Raw genomic sequence first — 26,409 nt, forward strand, 5'->3', positions numbered from 1 at the left:
TGCTTTCAAGAAGACAGATAAAAGGTATATATAATTTTTTACTTATCATCCTTTATTCAACTTAACATGATTTTATCAGCTTGATCATTTCTTATTCATGTCAGCTGTTTAATCACTTTCAACTTTCTGTAAGCTTTCCTTTTGCTATTTAAGTATAAATGTATCCTGGCTCAATAATATTTGCTACTAAAATATCTAATTACATTCTATGTGCTTTATATGCAGTACAGGTGTCTACATCTCCACTCGCTAGTGTTAGTTAAATCTCTGAGATCATTTCACACTATACTCTACTCTATGCTGACCATACTTAAATGCTATTAACCTAATTATCAAAGAGTTGAGTAGATAAGCAATTAGACCAGATACCTGGACAGTCAAACTAGACTGCTCTAATCATCCAGGGGTCTGGTCATATATCTGAATTGCAAGGGGTTCCATGCAGTCTACTCAGCTGAGTACTGTACACACAGGCCATTGGGTCATTGGTTTTCAGATCAACCTGATCAAAGATGATAATGATATGATTGGTCAGATCCACCCACGCACACTAATTTTAGGTCATTTTGGTGTAAAATTAACAAATTGGCTGACAGAATTGGAACGTGTGCTCAGATATATTTGTTAACTGTGCTCTACTAAAGTCAGGCTGCACTGCACAGTGTAAATCACTATAGTCTTAACATGTTGTTCCATTTCCTATGCTATTTTTTATCTCGAACTAAAACAATTGCAATGTATGTCAAAACTCCTCACCTAAAAATTAGCCCATAAAGGTGCCCAAACCTTCCTTATATAAACTCAGTGGTACAAGGTGGTAAAAAAATAAAGTGAACTTGGAGATTTGGCATTGCTGCATATTCTAATGTCCTTGGGGAAATGTTCTTGATGTTACAATTACTATGAGGCTTCCTGAGTGTAATAATAAGTGATCCTAGGTGAATATTAAAGTAAGAAGTTTTTTTTAGTAGATAATACTGCACAAGATGTGGTGTGGGCTCCATATCATCAGGACCACCCAAGTCCCACTTTAGTTTAATTAGCCACTACATATGGTTGTATGATCAAGCCCGAAGAGTGACGTTTTCGGTTCAAATTAACAAAGGCACTTAACATGTTATATTTTCTATATCTGATTTAAATGGGAGTCCTTTAAATAAATACAGATGTCTCTTCAATTTCTTTTTAATCTTGCTTTTTACAAATCACTTGCTTTTTTAAATTCTGAATTACTAACAGTACTGTTTGCTCTGCTCAGATATAGTGGGGACATTAACAAAAGCAAGTACACTGTAACTGCAAACAGGGTGTTGTAAATCCATGGTATTCATACATATAATTTATTTCATTTTTTAATATAGTAGAACAGTGACAGCTAGTATATGATTGGCTGCATTGGGTTATGTTAATTTTTTCACATTTATTGTGCACCAGTTTAAATATCGTCTAATGAATTTATATTATTGCAAAATCATGACATCAGAAATGATATAATAGAAAATAAGCAGACATAGAGTCAGAATTTTGTTTTTATTTTTTTTGCCTTGATAAAGCAAGCTACAGTGAAAAACTCATTGAATGTATGCTGGGAGTCCCTGTCCTAATTAAATTACTTTAACATAGGTTTATGTCTCCATCCTATTTAGATAGATAAGATGCAGTATTAGAATGTGGCATTGTGATCACAAGGGTTAACTTAGGTAATATTTCCTGGGATCGATTAGTACATATACCTTACAGGGATTTGAGAGCTGATACTCCAATAATATACATACATAATACTGAGCACTTCCCTTTAGGAATTATGCGATAGACGCTAACTATCTAACTTGATTATATATCTACAATTAGAGGTAAAACTGCATATGAAACAATACAAAGTGACTGTCATCCCTTATTTGTCTCTCTGAATACACCTGTGCTCCAGCAAGGAGATATGGAACATCTGCACTGTTGGGGAGCCCTGATGACTGGGTTTGGGAAACCCTGGTTTAGTGGGTTAGAATGTAGGTACCTTTTGCCTGTTTAATTGAATGCATTAAAACTACATACTCCCTGATAAATATTTTTATGTTTACTTTCCAGGAATACATATTCAGAAGAATGGATGAACCGGATGATGCCATAGCAATAGTTGGAATAGGGTGTAATTTTCCAGGAGGTATGTGCCTAAAAGAATGATATATTGCAGTGTGACAATATAATCCATAGGTTTCCTTACTTTAAGAAAACCTCCATTGAAGGTAAAAGTAAAAAAATGCTCTGAGTGTGGCACCAACATGACTCAGATCAGATGGTGGGTGACATGGATTATATATGCTGCTAGTGATTATGGCAGGATCTTCTGAGGTGTGGAGTCTAATGGCTGACCTCAGTAAGGTGATGTTCCAAAGAAGGATTTTAGGCATGGAGGAGGGAAGAGAGTAGTGCACACACAGCATGGTAATGTTAAATCTCATTACAATCTGTGAGCACTGTAGCTCCACTAATGTACAAAAAAACCCTACTGATTCTTTTCTGTGGAATACAGCTACATATGTAACATTGAGGTATTACATATAATGTAGCCTTGCTTCGAAGCGGATATGGAGGAAAGAGCTGTGCATTTCCATCCTTTCTCCATATTTGTCTCCTCTCATTGCTTTGTGTAGCTGTCTACTGGGAGAAGTGCATGGAGGAGAAGTTGGTCTGGTTTTTGTTCAGAACTGTGTTGTATGTAATAACAAAATATTACATAAAGTGCCGCTCTGCTCTAAAAACAGAGGTGTCCACGTTTCAAGGTAAATATGGAGAAAAATGTCACATTCCCACTTTTTCCTCCATATTTACCTTTAAATGGCCAATTTGTGAGTCCAGCCAATGGGGAGCATATCTGGAGGAGGATATGTAGTGAAGCAAAAGTGAGCACCTACTGGTATGATATTAACCACTACTATGCTATGTTTCCACCGATCCTTCCCTTCCTCCCTGTACTGAACTTCCTCCGTCACGTCTGAGATGGTGGAAGCAGCACTGCGAAGTCTTGTAGAAGAGCAGCTTTATTTTTTACACCTCAGTGTCACCATTCCAAAATCACAGGTTAAATTGGTTAATAAAATGTTTAAACGTTATTGTTTCAACCAGAACTAGCCAGCATAAATTGTGTCTGAAAATAGAACTTTCCCTGGACATATTGAGAACCAACCAGCAGATTCTTTACTGCTTTTCTCCTATGAGACAATGTTTAGGAGGTTGTGTTTACCCCACATATATTGTGGTTTACTGTTCTTCTAGGTATGGATATTTTTAGAGATAGTTTTACTTTTACAGCTGCTTAGTAAGTCTCCAAATTGTGAAAAAACGCTTTGTGTAAATTAAGAAAACAATATATAGGAGAATTTATGATTGACAGTTTTTATTGCATTGCATATGATATTCTAAACAGTTTTATTTTCATTGAATAGGTGAAGGAATTGATAATTTTTGGAAAGTTATTGTTGAGGGGAGAAACTGCACAGTCGAGATACCAGAAGAACGATTTAACACAAAACAATTGGTACAATGCCGATTATAACAAGCCAGGCAAACTATGGACAAATAAAAGTGCCCTTGTAGATGGGTAAGTGCATATGTCAAAATATCAATTATATTATGCTTAGCCTCGTTTAGCTAAAACTGCGCATTCACAGGCAGATCTGGTTGAACAGCCAGAGTGTCAGTGACCATATCTGTGTCTAGCTTTTCACGTGGGTGGGAAAATCAAAGATGCCTTAAGCTGTCCCAGGTCAAAGATCCCATTAGTCAATCTTCAATCCCTTTTGAAAGACATAGAGCGAGAACAGTTGTACAAATTAGTCTGGGGTGAGGGTATTGCATCTTTTGAGGAGCAAGAGCAGAGGTTTGTCTTTTTTTAAATCAGGATAGCTATAGAATTTGAACTTGGTTTATAGTATGTTTTTGATTAGAGCTTGGGGTAGGCTTAGTGTTAATCCTTGATGCAACTTCAGATTTAGGACTAGGACATTAGTTAAAAAATTAGGATAAGTGTTAGTATGCGGTTGAGGCTAGTATTTTTTTTTTTTTTACCCAAGCTTTTTAACTTTAGATTTCATTTAGAGTAGAGAATCCTCTTTGAAGCGAAGGCTTTCTCGTGTTCCTAGGAGGTTCAGACAGAAACTCACAATCCAGACTCCTTTACTAAGGAATACCATTGCCTCTTTGTTTAATTCATTTTCACTTACTGCATTCAGCACTTTGTTGCCGAGAAATAGGAGCATGTCTTTATTGTGCTGCTAAGGTCATTGGAAGAAGTACCCAAAATTAGAAATATCTGAGTGTTAGGAAACAGCCGTGCTCACCGGAATAAAAGGTGACTCTTGTGAGCATAGGGGTATTACTTCTTCTATGCTCCTCTCTGCAATTTACACTGTCCATCACCATCTCCTGTGGAGCTTGCTCCGTAGACAGCAAGGTCTTCTACCCTTGCTTCTGAAGATCACCAGCCAAAGTCTTGAGTCGGAGTTAAACAGACGCTTTATTGTGAGGATCCAAAGCATAACATATCAACACACATGAACAGCAAACCAGAGCTACGCTCAAGTTTCAGGGTACATTGGCTCCTTCAGTAAAGCGGTGTCAAGAGACTAGGCTGAATCTGACCACTTAAATAGGCCAAACTTCTTCTGTATGAGGAATAGGTGGCACTTCCTCCTATATCCCAGGAGGTTAACCATTTCCCTCAGATGTGGCAGTTTCTCATCTAACGACAATATAGTGGAAAATAAGGGTAATTCTTTTTTCCCAGAAATATAATTCAATTATTAACTAGAAGCAGATTTTGAATCATTTGAATGGACACAATATCTAAATTCTATAGATTTGTGTTGCATTGTTACATATCTTCTTTTTCTACCATCTAGAATTAATGAATTTGATAATACACTTTTTGGAATCCATAATTCAGAGACCCAGAATATGGATCCACAACACAAATTACTGCTTGAATGTACGTACAGGGCTCTGGAAGATGCAGGATATGCTACAGAAACCATCAGTGGAAGCAAAACTGGAGTCTTTATAGGTACCATTTACAATTTACTTTCAATTGGTATTCACTATTTCTTTGGACAAGTAGGCTATCCTAAGAAATAGCAAAAATGTGTGATGGAAAGACAAGCAAAGCTAGACAATTAGAAAATGAAGTGAGGTAAACTATACATTAAATAACAGAAGTGTTTAGCCTTTTAAAGTATAACTTATGAGTTTATTGCATAGTTTTCACTATTAAAATCAAAATTGTGCCTTAGTTCAATTTTGTTCTTGCCCCAGTTCTCTTCAGCAGAGGTGGCCCTTTCTACCTTTGTTTAACCTGAGAGGAAGTATATCTAAAATTACAGCAATTCTTTTAATTTCTGTAATGAAATACTCATAGGGGGGAATACAGTTCATAGTAATGTGCCATTGGACAATCTTCGATGTACAACTGTACACACTACCGGTTACTACGGTAGAGGACGCACAGCTCATCTTTCTTTGCATCTCTATGGCGTTTGAGGAAAAATGAATGGAGATTTCAGGCCAGACATCTCCAATGAGTGTCTTCGCAGACCGTTCACGGGACATTGCTAAGAACTGATTCCTCCCATAGAGTGCTTTGATTTTCTAGGACTTTTTTTCTTAAATATAATATCTACTATTTTATTATGTTCGAACAACATAATAAAGCATTTCTCAAACATATTTTTAAGCAAAAAGAAAATCATAAAACATGTGGGGCATTAAGTAATAGATTTGCTGCATAGTTTGTTCATAATCTACAATTATCATGTTTTGGAGTGTATTCCTAATTCCTTAAAAATATGTCTGTCATAAGGGATGAAAGTAATTGCATGTGGTGTATAAGTAACACAGCAAACAATGGGAAATTATTTTACACTTTGTGATCTGTTGAAATGAGCTGTATTTGAACTAAAATTAAACACTCCTCAAACAGAGCCTATCTGAGCTAAAATCATTAAACAACCACTTGCTAAAAATCTGAGGTGTTTAGAATATTTACTTTTAGTTCAAATACAGCTCATAACAACAGATTTTTGCATTCTCAGGCCTCTATACAATTCATTCAGTTCTTACCTGTGTAATAGGATTAACCTTATAGATTTAATCTATTTAGAAGTGAGTTTGTTTGGTGCAAACAACTTGGTTTAGATAAAAAGCTAAAGCCCTATCAGGCAGCACAAATCATTTGTCCTTTCAGACTCTTGGGGGCGTATTCAATTGTGAGCGTTAACCCTGCAAAACGAGCGCTCGAAAAATATTACCGTTTATACGGTAATATTGCGCGCGAAAAGCGTTAATACGGTAGTTTACTCGCGGAATTTCAGCTCGCAGCTCGGGGAGCTGCGAGCTAAAATTCCGCGAGTAATTACCGTATTAACGCTAAGATTTTTTGAGCGCTCGTTTGTTAGCGTTAACGCTAACAATTGAATACGCCCCATGGAACTTGAAATCACATGCTTGAACAAGCTATATTTAGTAACATGCTCAGCATTAGAAAAGCTGAAAGGATAGCATTAGAATAAGCAAATGAGACAAAGATTTCAGTTATACAAATTACTTAGCATATAATAACAGAACTTTGTCATCTCAGGAGTGTATACAATTCATCCAGCTCTGAATTTAGTAACAGGATTAACACTATAGATCCATTTTATTTAGCTGCACTAGCAAGCATTTGTTTGGTGTGAGTAATCTGATTCAGATAATTATCTATAGCCCTACTGAACAGCACAAATCATTTGTCCGTGCAGGTTCTTTTTCATACTCAGTAATGTGCTTGGTATTATAAAAATTGAAACTATTATAGTCAAATAAATTGTATAAAATACTCTAGCCATATTAATTACTTTTATCTTAGTTTACAAAAGATATATCTGTAGCTACTCATTAACACCACTAAGTTTTAATATTTCGCTTTTAATATATACAATTTTAACTTATAGGAATGAAATTTTGTTTTTATGTGTTTCTTTCATTCATATCATGTCCATGAGCAATATAAATTGGAATACACTAACCCTCATTAAAATTACTATCTGACTACACATTTGAGGTGAGCCTTCCCTAGTTAGTATTTCTTTCTCTTTTTTTCTCAGAATACATAACATCCAGTCAGAAAAAGTGAGAAACAAATTTCACAATATTATCTACATATGTAGATATGAACCTTATATTCATAAGTACAAATTGAGTTTGCTAATGCAGAAATCAGTAGTTGCCATGCAAACCATTATGATGCCAATAAGAAGGACTACAGCAGAGGCCTCTGGCGCTCCCGATCTTATTAGAATGAGGCAGCTGATTTCTGCATCACGTGACCTCCTCTGTCCAATACAGGGACTTCACGCAGCATACCCGGACAAGGAGGGAGTGCACTGTGCACACCATCCTTCCTCTGTGAGGCAGCTGCCCCTTAGAAGGGTGGAAGGCCGCTCCTGCAGCCTTCCAGGTACTTCATGTTGCCCCTCACTGTGTTACAGTGATACATTTTAAAATACTATTTCAACAGGAGACAAAGGGGAAGATGTACTAAAATTTCCAAAAAGAATTAGATTCAAGTGATCATTTATCTAATACATTCAGGAAAATGTCAAAATAAAGCAGTATATTACGTATTCAAATTAAGTGGAACTTTTTAACTATGATTCCATTGATTATTGCCCTTAATTTGTGTTAAAATAAGTCATGTTTCATACATCTGCACCTCATATTGTAGGTCTCATGAATAGAGATGCAGAAAGCATATATACTAATTCTGCAGAAGGCATCAATCATTTTAGTGGAACTGGCACTTCAACATGCATAGCAGCCAACAGGATATCTTATTGCTTCAACTTGACTGGACCATCCCTTTCAATTGACACTGCCTGCTCCTCTTCCCTTGTTGCTTTACACTATGCCTGCCAAGCCATCAGACAAGGTATGGAAGTTTTGTTGCAAAATTCAAGTTTATAATAAAATTTACAAAAGCAAAAAATTTGGGTGCATAGTAGGATAAGTGATTCACATGTTTTTGTTTTTTTGTGATGTGTTGGTGTTGGTTTTCAATTTGGAAACACCACGCTGGTGTTTTTCTTTTGCTTCTGAATTTCATCCAAAAATATACATTTGGTCAAAAATTGGAAAGAAAAAAAACCACCTCAAAATCATGTAATTTTCAACAGGTTTTTTTTTGCTTCTGATATTTATATTATTTATGGACTGCAGCAATCTGCATGACTGAACATGTTACATATACACTCCCTCCAACAGTCACTACATTGGCTCCCCATGCCCTACAGAATTACATTTAAACTCCTCAGCCTCACCTTTAAAGCTCTTAAGCAATCTTCCCCTCTCTATATCTCCAATCTCATCTCTACCTACACTCCTACCCGCCCCCTCCGCTCTGCCTGTGACCACCTCCTCACTACTTCACTGATCATCTCTTCTCACTCCCATCTTCAGAACTTTGCCCGGGCTGCTCCCCTGCTGTGGAACGATCTTCCACGTTCCATCCGGTTAGCATTTACGCTCAAAGGCTTCAAGCGTGCCCTTAAGACTCTTTTCTTTATTCAAGTCTATCAGCCATCCTCCTAACTCCCGTGTCCTGGCTCTCTCCCCCAGTTAGTACAACCCTGTTTGTGTCTCCCCCTTTCCTTTAGGATGTAAGCTCTCAGGAGCAGGGCCCTCTTTCCTTGTGTGCTCCTTCTACTATTCCATTACCCTCTGTACCTCTTGGCCTGCTTCCCTAGCCCTGTTTTCATTAGCTCCGGCCTACTTATTGCTGATTTCTACCATCCCTTTCACTAACTGTCCCAGAAATAATTTGATGTGCTTTACCTTGTACCTGTGTTTGTATATATTTTTGTTCTTTCTGTATCATGCTGTGTCTTGGGTCTCTGTTTTCTGTATATGTAATGTACAGCGCTGCGGACCCTTTGTGGCGTCTTATAAGTTAAAGATAACAATAATAATAATAATAATACTACACAATATTAAATGGATTTGTGTAACAGGTCAATGGAAAACAAGCTATTATACAGACTGACCTGTTTTATGTTATATGTCCTTACAGGGGTGGATTGGGAACTTAAAATGGCCCTAGAATAAATTCTTGAAATAGCTTAATGTGGGTGGGACCAAATCAACTGTGGGTGGGGCCAACACAAAAGTAGGCGGTAGTAACATTTAGGAAAACCTAAATGTGATCACTTAAGACACAGTCATTTCTAAAACAATGCAGGGAAAAGCTGCCAGTCCTGTATCCTCTATACCCCTGGGTCTCTCATAGAAGCCTGCCTCCACCCCTATTCTATAATGTAAGATTGTCTCCTCCTTTTCTATCAGAGGTATTGTCCTGAGCTGTACAAAACCTACATTTTATGATTACTAAAACATTCATGTTTTTCCTAACAAACAGGTGATTGTGAGATGGCGATATGCGGTGGTGTGAGTCTTACCTTTGAACCACGTGTCTATGTTGCACTCAGTAAGGCAAGAATGATCTCCCCTGAAGGAACAAGTAAACCATTTTCCAAAAAAGCAGATGGATATGGAAGAGGGGAAGGCTGTGGCATTGTTCTGTTAAAGCCTCTGAAAAAGGTATAAAGGATTTATTTTAAATGCACTGTTTTATATATCATTATCAACAATTGAATGTAACCTTTATGAACACTATGCTGCTAAGCAGATACATCTAAGCATCCAATCATTACATGAGTTTCTACTCTGTAATACCCATCATGATACTTATAAAATATGGTTATAATTAAATTTTTGGTCATTTTAATACTTACTATAAACCCATTACTGCGTGTGTGGTCCTGGGTTGCATAGCTGGGCAATGCCCTTCCTCACTTGCACCTTTCTCTACCCTGGCTAACTCTTAGGTGTGGGAGTAAGAGACCAGGGGTCCCTGCACTTGTTCTCTCAGCCTTGATTGCCCCTCCTCTTCAGAGGTAACATCACTCACTTGTTTGAGACCTGACACTTACTCGCTAGTGTTCTCTCACCAATCCTCTGCGGATTGCTGGGACCTTCTCTTCTCCATACTGGGTCCCTGGATGTCACTCTCTCAAAACACAGGCTAACCAGCTCATAACAGGCTTATGTTGCTGAGCAACAATTCCTCTATGGTCAGAGTAGTGGGGTATACGTTTAGTCACCAATAGGTGACTAAACGCAAGGAGGGGTATTACATTATCTTAATAAATAACTTATGAAGCCAGGACATTGAGTTTATTTATAATCATCATTGTTGTTTATTTGTTTTCCATTTATATGTCTCACATTTCTATAACAATCGGGCTACTCTACTTGCATGGGTGGATTTTGCCTACAATAATGCCTGTCATTCTTCTACACTCCCCTTTCATCTGTAACTTCGGTTTCCATCCACGGGGCAACTCTATGGCCTCACTGATGCCAAGTCCCAGTCGTTATGCCAAACACGACCTCACTTCCTCACCTTGACGGCTGTCACTAGGGCAACGGCCAGGATGTTTTCAGTATCCGTGCTGCGTCCAGGCTACAGCTAAAAGCCAGGCACGTGCACATGGGGCATCTAATTACTTAAGCATTCCTGGGGATAATTACCAGGGCTGATGCCCTTGGCTGCCCATTGGTCCATATGTGTATATGTAACAGAAAGAATGGGATCCCTGTGCTAATCCAAATTAGTGCCGCCTGGCCAGTGGTGCAGAGTCTAACGAGCTCATCGGTGTTCACCAAGAACTGCAGAAAGGTGGGATGGGCTTTGCTGCCGAGAGCTCACAGGTCCCGGTCCACTGGTCTGCCTCTAGATGTAGCACTGCAGAAGAAGAGGTAACAGGTGGCCGGAAGATGACAACGAAGAGACAGACAGCCGGATCCAGTACACAAACTTGTAGGGAAGTACAGAGTCAACAGGCAAGACAAGTCGGGGTCTGGTACACAATTAGGCAATGAAGAACTAAATCAGCAGACAGGAGCAAGGTCTAAACTAGCTGGGTCTGGTAATACTATCTGGCAGCAGAGTAGAGGAACGACAGGCAGAATCAAGGTCAGGGCAGCCAAGGTCTGTAATACTGAAGGTGGATAGCACTAAGACAGCAAGTAGTCAACAAGCCAGGATTGGTACACTAATGCAGGAGAGCCTGGATGGTCAGACAGATAGGAACTGGTACACAGGGATCAAGCAGCATACAAGCAAAGCATGCAGGAACAGAGTCAGGATACACACAAGTTGCTCTGACACTGAACGAGTGTCAGAGCGAGGTTTATATAAACAGCGATTTAAAATTCCCCACCCAGACATGTGGTCATGTAACCGCCGATACCCAGAAGCTTTGTCAGATGCAGAGAACGAGGATGACACGAGTGAGGACAAGTGAGTGAAACAGTATATAAGGCAGAGTACATGAGGAGAACTCCTTAAATTAGGGCTGTGGGAGGACTGTAAAGTATTAAAACCTGAGTTGATCATTAAGTATCATGACTGATGCCAAATAGGTTGGATGGTGTCTAGGGAGCTGGTCCCTGAGATATATATATATATATATATATAATTACTAATTAATTGGGGATTGTGCTCTTGGACTGCCTCCAGGATCTGGACGTTTACCACATGCACACATATATTAATACACATACATACATACATACATACATATATATATAACAGAGACCAGCTCCCTAGACACCATACAACCTATTTGGCATCAGTTATAACACTTAATGATCAATTCAGGTTTTTATACTTTACACTCCCCTAGCCCTAATTTGAGGAGTTCTCCTCACGTACTCTGCTTGATAAGTCTTAGTGCAAACTCACTCAGGCAACTGCTGTTTGCTGTGGAAAAGGATACCTATAAACCACTTCAAAATATGTAAGTTAAATCACTCTCTTTACTTTTATTTTGTCAAACTTATGTCCTCCACTGTTACCTCTTTAACCTAGGTGCACTACTGTACAAACATGTAACTGTTTGCAGGCTTGCCCTGCAGATTGTCAGCAAAATACCGTATATACTCGAGTATAAGTCGACCCGAATATAAGCCGAGGCACCTAATTTTACCACAAAAAACTGGGAAAACTTATTGACTCGAGTATAAGCCTAGGGTGGGAAAGAGCGCTAATTTAAAAACCTAAATGAAAATGATAGGTTCAATCTATGAAATCATTTCTAGCTAGATGACAAGGAACATTCATAAATGATTATAAAATCATTGGGTACAAACTAACTTAAATAAAGGGGTAGGGATATAAATGTATGAACATGGTGGCTGTATTGTTTGTTCACTATGTAATTGCACGAGAGAGAGAGAGAGAGAGAGAGAGAGAGAGAGAGAGAGTTATTGATCGCATAAATAAAGAAGCTTTCAATGCATACTGTGCATATGATGCGTTTTTATAGAATATCTTAGCAGCATACAGTTGTTCTATGATAGCAATATCTAGTGTCTCCAAACCTATGTCCGCTTCCACCTGTAGTCAGGAACAACGGCATAGCGGCATCTTTTGGACACTGCCTTCTCCATTCATCTGTCTTGATCTCAGCAGCGGCAGCTCACTATACTGATGTTCCCCACGGCTGACAGACAGGCAGAGAATCCTGTCCGGCCGCTCTGATTGTTTTAACACAATCAGCGCAGCCGAACTGCATTATCTGCTTACCTGTCAGCCGCCGGGAACATCAGTATAGTGAGCTGCCGCTGCTGAGATCAAGACAGATGAATGGAGAAGGCAGTGTCCAAAAGATGCCGCTATGCCATTGTTCCTGACTACAGGTGGAAGCGGACATAGGGTGAGATTTTTTGTTACTTACCCGGCAGTGGAACGCATATGCGTTCCAACAACAGGAAGTTCGGCATTTGGAACGCAAGTTTGCGTTCCAAATGCCGAACTTCCTGTTGTTGGAACGCATATGCAGAAGTTGACAGCCAGGGACCGGCCACCAGGTAAGTTCACCCGTGTATAAGCCGAGTGCCCTTTTTCAGCATACAAAAGTATGCTGAAAAACTCGGCTTATACACGAGTATATACGGTACTTCATTCCTCTCCTAGAGGCCTGTGACAAACCTCTCCCTTTGTCACATATCCCACCCCTTAGAATCACCAAGCAGGGTGGTGTGGCACTCGCAAAATGTGCAAGTTTGTGTTACAATGCATCTGCATTTTTGTGTATTTTGTGTCTTCTATTGTAAACCTGAAAGGTTTCAGTGCCAAGAACCAGCGGGTTACCTTGACATTTACCTCCAGGTTGTTCCACATCCACCACAATGGTGGATGATCTGTTATTAATCCTCCTCTTCATAATCATCAGCTATTTATATAGCTCCACTAATACCCCAACGCTGTTCAGAGAACACACCCACATCTGTCCGCACCCCATTGGAACTTACAGTGAAACATCAAACTTACTGTGGCCCATTTTAAGGCAAGACATTCCTTCTCTACGATAGCATACTTAAATTCCCTTGGAAGTAACTTCCAACTCAGATACAGGACTGAATTCTCTATTTCATCCTTTTCCTATGACAAGACTGCTCCTAACCCGACACCGAAAGCATCAGTTTGGAGGAAGAACCACCGGGTAAAGTCAGCTGCTTGTAGTAGCAGAGAGGAACAAAATGCTAAGAAAAGATCTGATCAAGCAGCCTCAGTCTAAATACTCTAACACACACACACACACACACACACACACACACACACACACACACACACACACACACACACACTAGGGTCAATTTGGTAGCAGCCATTTAACCTACCAGTATGTTTTTGGCCTCAGTGCTGTAAGGCAGAAGTGCTAACCACTTAGCCACCATGCTGCCCAAAGTTCCCCTTGACATGCTACAAATAACACAGCCGGTTGCCCGACAATCTACTTACCCACCGCAGACTCGCTCTGATATAGTTCAAATATACAGCCAGACCCCATGCAAATTTTTCCCCAATTTTCACGCAACCAGCAGTAGGCTGGCAGCACTTGGGTTAATAGTGCTCTGACTGGGGGACCCCACAATTTAAATTTTTTTTTTTTTATCTCTTTTTATATTTTTGACAGTTGTCGGACCTCCAGCTCTATAGACAGGCAGTGTAACAGTGATCCCTTTACTAATCATGCAGTTAGGAAACAGCATGTTGTATCTGGAGATTTTTAAAGCAAACTCTGAAGAGTTTGCTTAATCGCAGCTTCATACATTTCAGACTTGTATAGCTAGAGTGGCAAATAGTCAGGACTTTGATCTCTATCGATTTTGGAAATTCCAATTTTGACAGAAACACATGTCTGGCGATTTTACATGAAACCTCAGGTTCATACATCAGCGAGTTTAAACTCTCCCGAGAAAATCGCTGAATTTTCAAAATTGGAGCTTGATACATTTACCCCAGATATGTTCCTAGGTTAACTGGTGACATTTTCTGCAGAGCCAGACCAGGTGGTACGTTTCTGTCACACTTCACTTGGGTTAACTCTTCCCGTAACAGCCTGGTCTTTTCCTCCTGTGTCTTCACAACTCGCAGCACCTTAGCTTGCCGCTCTTGCTGTGCAGTGGCTAGATTCACAAGAACTCTCAAAACGTCCTCCATGTTAATATCTACGTGGGTTGGGTAGCGGAAACTTGCTTCCCTAAGCATCCGCACTTCTGACACCACTTGTGGCACTGGCACCCTTCTGGCGATCCACAAACAAAAACTTCTTAATTTGTACTTTTGCTTTTTATTGTTAAATAGGCAATATTGAGAACTTGAATGAATATATGTGGGAGGAGGTATCTTCCAACTTAACATCTACAGTAATCAGTACATACTTCATATTAAAGACAATGGGCTTGAGTTATTAAGGAAGAGCATGGCAAAGAGAGGAGTAAATTTGAGCCTGGACAAACCATGTTACAATGTAAGGGGAGCAAAATTAGTTTATTATTTTGCACATAAAGAAAATACTGGCTTTTTTTGTCAAGTAGCACACAAATACTGGATATCTTTATTTTTACACTGAAATGTAAAGTTGATCTAGGACATACCCTACCCAAACTATAAATCTGTACCCACATTTTACATTTACCTCCCCCTCTAATGCAACATGGATTTGCCAAGGTGCTAAGTTACTCCTTGTTATTGCTTTGCTCTCCTTAATGACTCAGGCCCAATGGGTATTGGGCACTGAGTAAACTAGACATGATATATTGATAGGCCCCTGAGATACTGCTTTTTTAAGAGTTCCAATGGCACTGCAATGTAGAATTCACTAATAGACTGGAGGAAGTATGGAGGGCAGGCTAGACTTTTGAGTCTGAGAACTAGTCATGTATTTCACTACAATGCCTTGTTTTTTAACTTTGGAATTAAATCATAGTTGCCCACTTTTACTACAATAAATAACATAAACAAATTAGAATAAATAATGCATATAAAATAATAATTCAAACGTATTATATATACAACAATAAAACATTTGCTCATAATTACCATTTTAACTTTATTACAGACCAAAGAAGATTATAACAAAGTGTGGGGAGTGATATGTGCTAGTGCCGTTAATCAGGATGGACGGTCAGTAACTCCAATCACCAAACCTTCTCAACACCAACAAGAAAACTTATTACAAAGCTTATATACAACTATAGACCCATGTTCTGTGCAGTATGTTGAGGCTCATGGCACTGGAACACCTGTTGGGGACCCAATAGAAGTCTCCAGCTTAGGAAACATCATTGGGAAAAAGCGTTTGAGTGGAATGAAGCCTCTAAAAATTGGATCAGTTAAAGGGAATATTGGTCACACTGAATCAGCTGCTGGGATGGCTGGTTTGATAAAAGTTCTTCTTATGATGCACCATGAAGTGATTCCCCCATCTTTACATTACACTAAAGAACTTGGCATCGAAAACATAGAGGAATCCAATTTAATGATCCAAACAACTCCTGAGAAATGGCAGGAGGATATCAAATTTGGACGGAAGGCAGGGATTAATTGCTTTGGGTTTGGGGGAACTAATACCCATGTGGTTGTCAAGCAACATAAGGAAAAATATCCCAAATGTAATTCAGAAAGACCTGTTGAAATATTTATTTTATCTGCAGCCTCCAGAAAATCACTTCAACTGTCTATTGAAAATACAAGTTATAGGCTGAATAAGACAACTAATTTGTCTCTGGAAAACCTGGTCTACACAGCTGCTTGCAGAAGAAGTCATCTTAATAATAAATACAGAGCAGCTTTTCAGACCTCTTCATTGACCCATTTACAACAACAACTTCAGTCTGTGAATACAGAGACAACTCCGGCCACAGGGAGTCCTCAGATTGTGTTTGTATTCTGTGGAAATGGAGTCCTTTATAAAGGGATGTGCAAGATGTTACTGAAACATGAGCCAGTGTTCAGAAACAAATGTTTAGAGATAGATGAGATGATACAAGTCTACACATCTCTTTCTGTGGTGGAATTGTTAGAGAATGAGTGTGAGGATTTCTCAAGACCAGATGTGGCACAGTTGCTGCTTTTTACACTCCAGGTGTCTTTGGTGGCACTTTTGAGATATTGGGGGGTCAAGCCAGACTGCATTGTGGGACATTCAGTTGGAGAAGTTGCGGCAGCACATTGTTCTGGACTTCTTTCACTTCAAGATGCTGTTAAAGTTATTTATTACAGGAGCACACTACAATGTAAAGTCACAGGGGGCAAAATGTTGGTACTTGGAAATGTACCAGTGACTGAAATTTTAGGAGTTATTGAGTCTTACAACGGAAAAGTATGTATTGCTGCTTATAACAGTCCTACCTCATGTACAATCTCTGGGGATGGAGAGTCTATAGAACGTCTTAATGATCAACTGATCAAACATTACAGCAAAAGGAATGTATTTCTCCATGCACTAGATGTTCCTGCTGCATATCACAGCCACTTAATGGATCCTATATTAAATGAGATAAAAGACTCATTGAAAGTTTTACAAGCACAAAAGATGGAAACGGAACTAATTTCAACAGTGACTGGAAAGCCAGCATCAAAAGGAGATTTCACAACTGGTGAGTACTGGGCTAATAATATTCGGAAACCAGTTGCTTATGAACAAGCTGTAAAAGCTTCCGCAAAAGATAAAAAACAACCAATATTTATTGAAATAGGACCCCGAAGAGCATTGCAACGAAATATAATCGAAACTTTAGGATCAAATACAATCATTTTACCAGCTGCACAACCTAAAAAAGAGTATGAGACAATATTTTCGATGTTGAGTATACTTTTTACAGAAGGCTACAATCCAGACTGGTGCAATGTCTACAACGCATATAAATCTTCCCCATCTGAAATTCCCAGATACCAGTTTGATCACAGGAAGCAAGATATCAATTTTGAAAAAATGAGGCAAGGAAATTTAACAGCAACAATTGCCAACCATCCACTGCTGCACAGTATAAGTGAAAGTTTCACTGAGTTTAAATGTACAATATCTAAAGCAAACACCCCATATGTCTATGAGCACAAGAACCTGGGCTCTGTCCTAGTTCCTGGTGCATTTTATGTAGAACTTGGACTTGCAGCTACAGTTACCAGTTTAAAACCCAAAGTTTCTTTAGGTTCTCTGGAAATCAGTGTTTCATTTTCTAATCCTTGCGTTCTTCACCAAGAATCTCTAGATCTAAACATCAAGCTTCACCAAGAAGACCAAATAACTCATTTTGATGTTCTGACATCACATGTTTATGCCACGGGGAAAATAAAAAAAAATAGCGGCAAAATAGACATAAACAAACCAATCTCTATTCAACACATTTTCAAAAGATGCCAATCAATTTTCAAAAAGGAAAATATTTATGAGCTGCTATCTAAATTTGGATTTGAGTACGGCAAGGCTTTCACACAGCTTTGTGATGATATTCATTGTGGAGATGTTCTTAAAGAAGGGATTACCAGAATAAGAGTGAGTGAAGAAGTCAGAGAAACAATGTATGAGTACCACATACACCCAGTCATTTTAGACTGTTTTCTTCAAATGGTTGTTTGTGTGGGAGGGGTAGCCAATAAATCAGCAGCAATCTTCCCAGCATCCATTGGTAGCCTGACTGTTTATCAACCTTTCCAAGAAGAAATGGTAATTTACATACAAATGATAAAAACAACAGAAAACTTCATTGAACTGTGCGGATGTTTTTTAGATAACAATGGTGTGATGTTAGTGGAACTCAAAAATGTGAAGATGGCATTTGTGAAACACACAGTGGCCAAACAAGAGAACACATTTTTCCAACTTACATGGATAGAGTCTCCCCAACCCATGAACATACCAGAACAAGAGCCGAACATGTTGATTTATGCAGACAATTGTGGAGTAAGCCAACAATTACCCAAATACATAAACAATGGACTGAGCTATATTCTCTTTAAAAGCTGGGATTCTGATATTCAAGTACATAAAATTCTCAATAGTGAATGTAAAGATGTTGTGTTCATGTGGGGAGTTAACACACTTAGCAAGGATATTTCAAACAATCTCACAAAGTATCTAGCAAAGTGCTGTGAGGTCTATCGACAGGTGATTTTAGCAGTAAGACAACAGACCCATAAGGCTTCTATCAGGACAGTCACATTCAGGACAACGAAAAATACCCTGGATCACATCAATCTCGGTTGTTCTTTGATTGGTATGACAAGATCTTGTATCATTGAAATGTCTGATATTACATTTCAACTGATTGATATCAGCTCTTCAAATCCCCAAGATGTGGAAGCCCTAGCCCAAGTTCTTCTTAATTATCAACCAAATGACTATCCAGAGATTTGGATCAATGAGGGTTCTATTTATACCAGTGAAATAACACCCACTAACATTGAAAATCCCAGACAGCAAACAGCACCTTTAGAAAGGTCAGACTATTTCACCTTGTACACTTCAGAACCTTACACTATTACAGAACTTTCAGCTGAACTAACTAACTCCAAACATAGTCAGCTCCCAAACAAATGGATTGAGATTACTATTGATCAAATATGCACCCACACTGAAGATTATTTTCCTGTTAGTCTTTCAAGCTGGAAGCATGGAAGCACTTTGTATTGGAGTGACTTGTCTAGTGACAAACATGCACTAATTGCTCTGGACTTTGCTGGTACTGTAACATCAGTTGGAAGAAATGTTCGAAAAATACAAGTTGGTGATCGAGTCTCTTCATGTTATCCGACTGTTGCAATGTCTAAAGTGAGGCTTCCTGAGAGTGTTTGCTATTTAGTCAAGAAAGTTCCGATATTAAGAAATACTCCCTGCGTATCACTATATGTTTTAGCCTGGGAAGTTTTTTGTCATCAACTACCACGTGCAAAGAATAAACCAAAGATAGCTATAATAACTACTGAAGTAAAGTCAGTTTTCTGCAAAATTTTATCCAAGACAGCGAAACAAGTAGGCTGGGAAACAGTGATATCTCCAGGAAGTACAGTGGACCTCAAAGAGTGCAGTGCCATTATTATTCTCCCTCCATCGGAAGTTGTCTCAACTGAAGATCTTTCTGAGCTGCCACTCCTTAAACATTACATGGTTATATGTGACCAGAAAAACCATAAAAGTTTTCAGAACCTGGAACCAAACTGCAGAGAAGACATTCATGTCCACCTGCTTTATCTTGATGCCATTTTTCAAAAGGCATATTTACAGAAATTTGCAAAAGACATATATAAATGGTTAAAGTCAGTAGCTGCAGACATCAACCTTGTTCTTCCAAAGAACATGACTCAACCATCATGTAGTACAACTAACTTAATGGACAAAATGTCCAGCTACTTTACAGCTCAATCCATACCTCTTATTGAGCTTCAAAACAGCATGATCTCAAAAATTCCATTGTCTTCGCCTCATCCAATGCTTTTCAGGCACAACGCTGTTTACATTGTCACAGGCGGTCTGACTGGTCTTGGGTTTGAAACAGTGAAATTTATTGTACGGAACGGAGGTGGCCACATTGTGATTCTGTCCAGAAGAAACCCAAACACAGAAATGGAACAACAAATATCCGAGGTTCAGAATGAAATGGAAAATACTAGGATAATCACACTACAATGTGACATAATACATTACCCTGAAGTGAGAAATGCCATAGGTTCAATACAAAAAATGTTTCCAAATTTTCCAATCAGAGGTGTCTTTCACAGTGCAGTCGTTTTCCATGACGTAATTCTGCAGAATCTAAACTTGTCACTGTTTGAGAAAGTTCTTAGCCCGAAAGTGGATGGAGTAGTGAATCTTCATCGTGCTACATTAAACCAAAAACTTGATTACTTTGTATGCTATTCATCTGTTGCTTCATTTATTGGAAATACAGGACAAGCAAATTATGCTGCTGCCAACTCCTTTCTGGATATGTTCTGTCAATACAGAAGAAACATTGGTCTTTCTGGACAATCAATAAGTTGGGGGGCGCTCAATCTTGGAGTATTACTAAATCAGCACCACATTCATAAACTTTTACAGGCAAAGGGAATACTTCTTTTGAATTTGGAGGAAATTCATAAGTATCTGAAAATATGTCTTTTACTAAACAATACCAATCAGGCAATAGTCAAATTTGACTTTAAAAACATGTATGAGACCCTGGTTTCACATATCCCAGCACTGAACAAAAGGCTTTACAATGTGACGATGGAAGAAATTAAAAGTTGGGAGGACACTGCAAAAATGAAGCAATCTTACAAAGATAATAGTGAAAAATTAGAGGATTATATTTTGTTACTGGTTAGTGAGCTCACCAGTGCCAGCTCATGTGACATCACTATGAACAGTCTTCTGAGTTCTCTGGGGATTGACTCAATGTTGGCCATGACTTTACAAAATCGCATCTTTATGGAGAAGAATATAAATATTCCTCTTGTAACACTTCTGGATCCCAACACATCTATCTCAATGCTGGTGTCAGAGGTTAAAAAAAACACTTCTATTGAAGAAGAACCTGTGAAAAGTGTGATAGAGGAAACAAAGTTATGATAAGGAAATGTCCATAAAATGAATGAGTCTTCAAAATATGAAAGTGGACTTGAACAAAGGAAAAGGGCAAGATTAATTTTAAAAAAATGTAATAAAAAAAAACAAGTAAAATGTTTAAATTCATTCATGTGAAAGTGATAAATGAACTTTGTATAGTGACTTTTGCAATCTCAGCATTACCTGGCAGGAATTAATTTTAAGATCTCGCCGAAAGGCGACTGTACTTTGCAGTATATATAAGTAAATTGGAATTTTTTCCAAAAAGTGTGATATGTAAATAAATAAATGCATACATTTCCACAAACAGGATATTTATCTATTTATTATAGTCAGTGACAAGAAATGTGTAGTAAACTTGCACAGATGTAGATCATTATGTAATGAGCAACTTGTGAATTATTGTTTTTGAGTAAACAGTGATAAATAGTACAGCTCATCCTCCTCAACAACATACTGTAAAAAATACAACAAAGATGGTAAATTTATGCAAAATTATTCCACAATGCATATACATTGCAGTATTATTATTGTTATTATTATTTTTTATTTATAGGGTGCCACTAGGTGTCCGTAGCGCCGTACATGGACAAACGAAATTACAATACAAGGTGAGATTGCACAGTACAATAAGCACAGTAACTCAGTGAGCTCAAAACACAGCTAGAGGGGCAGGGGAGGGGAGAGGGGAAGGTCCGCATACGACGGAGCCCAAGAGGGAGGGTACGAATGACAGGGAGACCCCCAGAGGGGAGAGGAGGGAGCAAGAGGGGACGGGGGAAGAGGGTCCTCGAAGATGAGGGCTAGGTAGCTAGAGAGCAGAGTTAAAAGTGGTGAAGACAGGAGGAGAGATGACCCTGCTCGAAGGAGCGTACAATCTAAGGGGTGGGGTAGACAGACAGAGAGACACGGGGGGGAGAGAGGGAGAGGAGGAGGAACGGATGATAAGGATAAGGGAGGGGGAATGAAGGGGATGAGGCAGAAGAAAAGGTAGGAAGTTAAGTGGGAGACTGGAAGGCTTTAAGAAAAAGGTGGGTTTTTAAAGCCCGTTTGAAACTGGACAGATTAGGGGAAGTTCTGATGGAGGAAGAAAGCTTGTTCCAGTGGAGGGGGGCAGTGCAGTCGAAGTCTTGGAAACACGTGTGGGAGGAGGTGATCATGGGGGAAGAGAGGCGACGGTCATTGGCAGATCGAAGAGGGTGGGATGGAGCATGAATAGAGAGGATGGTGGAGATGTAAGGTGCAGTGGAGTTGGCGAGGGCCTTGTATGTAAGAGTGAGGAGCTTGAACAGGATTCTCTAGGGGAAGGGGAGCCAGTGAAGGGATTGGTATAGGGGGAGACAGACGAGGAGCGGTGAGAAAGGAAGATAAGCCTAGCGGCTGCGTTAAGTACAGAACGAAGGGGAGCGAGATGAGAGTGGACAAGGCCAGTAAGGAGGAGGTTGCCGTAGTCCAAGCGGGAGTTGATCAGAGAGTGAATAAGACATTTGGCGGCATCTTGGGAGAGGAAGGGCCGGATGCAAGCGATGTTACGCAGCTGGATGCGGCAGGATTTAGCAAGAGAGAGAATGTGGGGGCCAAAGGAGAGAGAGGAGTCGAGGATGACACCAAGGCAGCGAAGTTGGGGGACAAGGGAGTACTCCTTGTTTGCTTGTTCATCTCTGTAGACACTTGCTAGATATTTGTTAGTAATTCCCTCGGCGCTGGGTGTATATACTCCTAAAGGGTTAGCAATTCCTCTGCAGCTGTATATTAGAGTGTGTATGCTTTAATAAAAATTGATAATATATCCAATAAACGACTGCGCTGAGGTTACTCCCATTCCCACGCCATTATTCATAAATACATTAAAATATAATTTTATTTAAAACAAAACATCCAAAAAACAATAATAGTTATATTCAACACAATTCTTATATAAATCACTACCCCTGAGTGCACTGATAATGTGTGTGTGTGTGTGTGTGTATATGCATATATGTATACATATATGTGTGTGTGTATATATATATATATATATATATATATATATATATATATCTATACATCTCCTCCTCCCACCCCTCTCCCGCCACCCACAGCACCTCACCTCCCGCCATCAACCAGCTGTGGTCCTCCATCATCCCATCAGGTGAAGTTCGCTCCCTTATTCTTTCCTCTCCACCCTCTACATGTCCTCTTGATCCCATCCCCTCCCACCTCCTTTGCGCTCTCTCTCCAACTGCTTGCTCTTACCTCGCACACCTATTCAACCTATCACTCTCCTCTGGCGTTGTCCCATCCTCATTCAAACACGCTTATCTCCCCAATCCTCAAGAAACCCAATCTTGACCCCACCTCTCTTGCTAACTACCGCCCTATCCCTCTTCTCCCATATGCCTCCAAATTACTTGAGCGGATTGTCTGCAGCCGCCTCACCAGACACCTCTCTGACAACTCCCTCCTTGACCCTCTCCAATCTGGCTATCGCCCCCTCCACTCCACCAAAACGGCCCTGGCAAAAGTTACTAATGATCTCCTATCAGCCAAATCCAAGGGTCACTACTCCATACTCATCCTCCTCGACCTCTCCGCGGCCTTCGACACCGTGGACCACCCCCTCCTGCTGCAAACTCTTCTCTCTCTCGGCCTTCCTGGCCCTGTCCATGACTGGTTCACCTCATACCTTGCTAACCGCTCCTTCTCTGTTTCCACGTCTGGCTCTTCCTCCTTCCCCTCCCCTCTCCCTGTTGAGAGTCTCTCAGGGCTCTGTTCTTGGCCCTTTACTCTTCTCGCTCTACACTTCCTCCCTTGGGGCTCTCATCTCCTCGTTCGGTCTTCAGTATCACCTATATGCTGATGATATCCAACTCTACATCTCTTCTCCTGATCTTTCCTCCTCCCTCCTCTCTCGTGTAACTGACTGCCTCTCAGCCATCTCCTCCTGGATGTCCTCACGCTTTCTTAAAATTAACAACTCCAAAACCAAACTCATTGTCTTTCCCTCACCCAGACTCCCTTACCACCACGACCTCTCTATCGTTGTTAACAACTCCACCATCTCCTCTGTCACCCAACTCCGCTGCCTAGGAGTCACTCTTGACTCCTTTCTCTCTTTTGCCCCCCACATTCAATCCCTCGCCCAAGCCTGTCGCTTCCAAATCCGTAACATTGCCCGCATCCGGCCCTTCCTCTCTCAAGATGCCACCAAAACGATCATCCATGCTCTCATCATCTCACGCCTCGACTACTGCAACCTCCTCCTTACTGAAACTTTCACCTCTTCTGTTTCTCCCTTGCCCCTTTTTTCTCTCCCCTTTGCTTCACTGGCTCCCTTCTGTGCCTGATTTTGTTTACCCTCCCTTAGGATGTGAGCTCGTATGAGCAGGGCCCCTCTTCCCTCCTGACTCCATACCGGTTCTTCCGCTCCATCTCTACTGTATTTGACTGCCTGGAGTTTCTGAAGTACTGGTACTTTGTGTTTATTGTTCTGTACTGTTTTTACCCTGTATAGCCTACTGTTTGTACTGTGTACGGCGCTGTGGAAACCTTGTGGAGCCTAACAAATAAACAATGATAATAATAATATATATATATATATATATATAGATATATAGATAGATATATAGATGTATAGTTACACAATTAAAAAAGAACTGCCAAAATAGGTATAAATATCTATTCCAAAGTGCTTGATAGTTATTATTTCCTTTTTATGTATATTCAATATGTACACTACAAGAGCCTCTTCCTAACTGGTAAATATGCGGACTGGCAGCACATTTTAGTATGCACAAATGAGGCTAGATGCATGCCAACATTCAGCTTTAGGATACACATGAAAATAAGTAAGGGCAGCACAGTGGCCTAGTGGTTAGCACATCTGCCTCACAGCACTGGGGTCATGAGTTCGATTCCCGACCATGGCCTTATCTGTGTGGAGTTTGTATGTTCTCCCTGTGTTTGCGTGGGTTTCCTCCGGGTGCTCCGGTTTCCTCCCACACTCCAAAAACATACTGGTAGGTTAATTGGCTGCAATCAAAAATTGACCCTAGTCTCTGTCTGTCTCCCTCTCTGTCTGTCTTTGTGTGAGTGTGTGTATATATTAGGGAATTTAGACTGTAAGCTCCAATGGGGCAGGGACTGATGTGAATGAGTTCTCTGTACAGCGCTGCGGAATTAGTGGCGCTATATAAATAAATGATGATGATGATGATGATGATGAAGTATGCTGAAAAGAGCTAAACTTAACTTCAAACTCCAACCTAATAGCATTGTAGGAACATCCCATTCATCCTTTCCAAATTTTCCACTTCACTCTTAAAATACTACTTGGTTTACTGTCATTTATGTCTTAAATAAATCCTGTCTTACTGTTGACACTGTCTTATCTGCTATTCTAACTAAAAGACAAGAATGTTTTTCATAGAGGTAATCCAGTTCACTGATTTTTTAAAAAGTTATGTTTTATTGAATCCTCATTAAAATAAATAGCATCTACATATCTGGACCTAAATGTGACGAAATATATAAAAATACAGACTATTGAAAAGAAATTAAGATATTTGTGCTCAGAGTATTTCAGATCGTATCCTTCAGAAGGGCCAAGTATTTTAATTAGGGATGTGCACCGTCGACTTTTGAGGTCTCGTGTTTTGTGTTTTGGATCCGGATTTTCATTATTTTTGGGGTTCGGATTTGTCTCGCAAAACACTTGACGAAAGGTCTCGGTTCGGATTTAAGGTTTTGGATTCGGATTTTTTTTGAAAAAAACATAAAAAGTTTAAAAATCAAGTTTTTGGGCTTATTTTCACTCCTACGCTATTATTAACCTCAATAACATTCAATAACAAGCATTTCCACTAATTTACAGTGTATTCTGAACACCTCAAAATATAGTTATTAATCCAAAACGTTGCAACGAGGTATCTTTCTGAACTGCGTAGAGGAGTGGGTCACCACAATATATATAATAAGAAAACCATCAACTTGTATGATTCGCAGCAATAAATGTACCTGGACTGCGTAGAGGAGTGGGTCACCACAATATATATAATAAGAAAACCATCAACTTGTATGATTCGCACCAATAAATGTATCTGGACTGCGTAGAGGAGTGGGTCACCACAATATATATAACAAGAAAACCATCAACTTGTATGATTCGCAGCAATAAATGTACCTGGACTGCGTAGAGGAGTGGGTCACCACAATATATATAATAAGAAAACCATCAACTTGTATGATTCGCACCAATAAATGTACCTGGACTGCGTAGAGGAGTGGGTCACCACAATATATATTAAAAACCCTGAACTTTTATGATTCGCACCAATAAATGTACCTGGACTGCGTAGAGGAGTGGGTCACCACAATATATATTAAAAATGCTGAACTTGTATGATTCGCACCAATAAATGTACCTGGACTGCGTAGAGGAGTGGGTCACCAC

General features: G+C 39.6%; 1 pseudogene; it reads left to right on the forward strand.

Moving 5' to 3' along the window:
- The first annotated feature begins 1,230 nt into the window (after positions 1 to 1,230).
- Positions 1,231 to 21,279, forward strand: LOC142158231 (mycolipanoate synthase-like; annotated as a pseudogene).
- The last annotated feature ends 5,130 nt before the right edge of the window (positions 21,280 to 26,409 follow it).

This window comes from Mixophyes fleayi, chromosome 5 (assembly GCF_038048845.1).
Source record: "Mixophyes fleayi isolate aMixFle1 chromosome 5, aMixFle1.hap1, whole genome shotgun sequence".
NCBI classification, from domain to species: Eukaryota; Metazoa; Chordata; class Amphibia; order Anura; family Limnodynastidae; genus Mixophyes; species Mixophyes fleayi.